We start from the raw sequence: 2,500 nt of genomic DNA, 5'->3' as shown, positions 1-2,500 counted from the left end.
CTAATGTTTTCTGGGATGGTGTTCAAAATAGTTAAACCTATTCTGAAGAAAGCTTTCTCACACATGCCAAGTATAAATGTTGGCCTGTATAACTGAACACTGTAATTATTTCTAGGAGTAAAGCTCTACCTGAAACAGGTAGCTAGTTGTTTGAACTTAGAGTGATGCAGTTATGATTATTCATGTTATCTAGGTGTATGAATCTCAAGGTATTTTGATCTCACCTGATTAAGCTGAGTTTAGTATTGTGTGCATGGAGACGTATTGTTAAAGGCAAGCAGTATTCCAGTCTGAAGAAGAGTAAATGTATGGCAACATCTCACCTATTCACAGTGGTTAACACATGGGATATTTAGTATGAGACTTAAGATAAGCTGATACCTTGTTGACCTGTGTTTGTATGTGTTGGTAGAATGACAGATTTTGGTCTAAGATTAGTCCTGGATACATTTTTGAGTAATGATAGCAAGTGGGGTGCCCAGATGGTCTGTAATGCTGAAGTCAGGGATGTTGCTTAGTTCTCCAGAGGTACCAAATAGCATCACAGTTTTTCTTTTTTCATATTGAGGGATAGCTTATTTTTTAGAAAGTCATTTGCATAAAGTTTCAAAATCCTTCTGAAGTCTTCTGCTCAGAATGAATCACCTTTCGTTGGATCTGGCCATGGCAATATCTTCTGAGTACATTATATAATTAATCTGAGGCAGATCCCAGGGTAAATCATTAATACAGAATGAAAATAACAGAGGGTCTAGACTTAAACCTTGTGAGGCCTCTGGTGTTATGCTCCCAGTTTGAGAGGCATTGGAAGATCCAGTACCTCAGAAAATTCTTTTTTCAAGATAGTTCTCAAATCAGTGCACCACTTTTATGGAGAAACGTGAGTCTAACAGTTCATTAAGCAGCATAATGGAGTCAGCATTTTCAAAAACCCTCTTAAGATCTAACAAATATGGCTCTTGTACAGTGTTTGTAAAGATGTTTTCTATAAATTGAATACAAAGCTGTTAAGAGTGCTAACGTTAGGACCAAAATCATGTTGACCACCAGTGAGGATGCTATACTGTATTAGGTATTCATGAATTTAATCATATTTTAATGTTTTTAGGAATTGTATTTATTGGTCAGAGGATGACAGCAGGATGAAAGTCATTTGCAGAAATTGGGGAAGGACATTTAGCCAGGGGGAATATGGTATGCTTAAAGCCATAAGGGAGGGCTACTGTTGTAAAGGACATATTGAAAATGTGTGTCAGTGGCTGACTGAGAGTATGGCAGATGATCTTATGCAAAGTGTTAAAATTGGTGTTGTAATCTATGTACATGTTTTCAAGAAGTTTTTTCTATCAGAGTTTTGTTTTTTTTTGGTAATGGCCCTGAAATAGCAGTGTAGTAGCACCAACTTATGAAATGTGCTGTTATGGTAGTAAAAGGAAAGGAACTACCAGGATGTTTAGAAAAAAAGAAGCTAAATACAGTACATCTGAAAACATAAAACAAGTAGTAAGCAGGAATTTAATGTGATGCGTGCATATGGAGACAAGAGGGAAGACTTTGTAACACACGCAGAAATGCAAAATCTTTTGGGTAAACTTTTACATCCCATAATACTGCTGCTGAATTTACCTCATGATGTAATCACTGACCAAGATTTACCCAGGTATAAATAACACTGGAAGTTATAGGGGAAAGATTCAGCCAGATGTACTGCCATAAGTAATTACCCTTAAACAAAAGCATGCAGCATTCAGTGTATATATATATATATATATATATATATATATATATATATATATATATACACACACACACACACACACACACACACACACACACACACACACACACACACACACACACACACACACACACACACACACACACACACACATACACACACACACACACACACACACACACACACACACACACACACACACACACCCTACACACACTCTGAACTGCAGATTAATATAAAAAAAAACACATCTGACACTCCTGACACATCAGTAAGAGTTCATTTACATCCTATGCTCATCATTATTTTTAACTAAAATTTCAATAAACCTGAAATATTTACACTGCTTACTAAAAATTAAAATACAGCTTCAAGACCTAAAAAACAAACAGACATATTCCCCAGTACACTGGCCCACCTAAAATAACCGCAAACAAAAATATTCACTTAATTTATTAAAAAATTAAAGCTAAATATAAAAATATAATCAAGTACACACACATTTTCTATTCACTTTCATGCAAAAAAGTGATTTTGCACACTGTACACAAAATACACATAGACTATCACCTAAAAAGTAAAGATGTCCGCTTAAAATAACGTCCTAGAAACAATACGGCTCTTATTAGAAGAAGCAATATTACCGAAACAAAATAAAAATAAGAGGTTCTAGTTATTTAAATTGAGTAAAAAAATCTAAAAACATAACTAAATTATAAAATGAATACACTGCAACTTAACTCTTACTAAACTATTAAAATT

This window comes from Protopterus annectens, chromosome 1.part0 (genome assembly GCF_019279795.1).
Source record: "Protopterus annectens isolate FY-2018-M chromosome 1.part0, PAN1.0, whole genome shotgun sequence".
Taxonomy (NCBI): Eukaryota; Metazoa; Chordata; order Ceratodontiformes; family Protopteridae; genus Protopterus; species Protopterus annectens.
Note: the sequence above shows the minus strand (reverse complement) of the source record.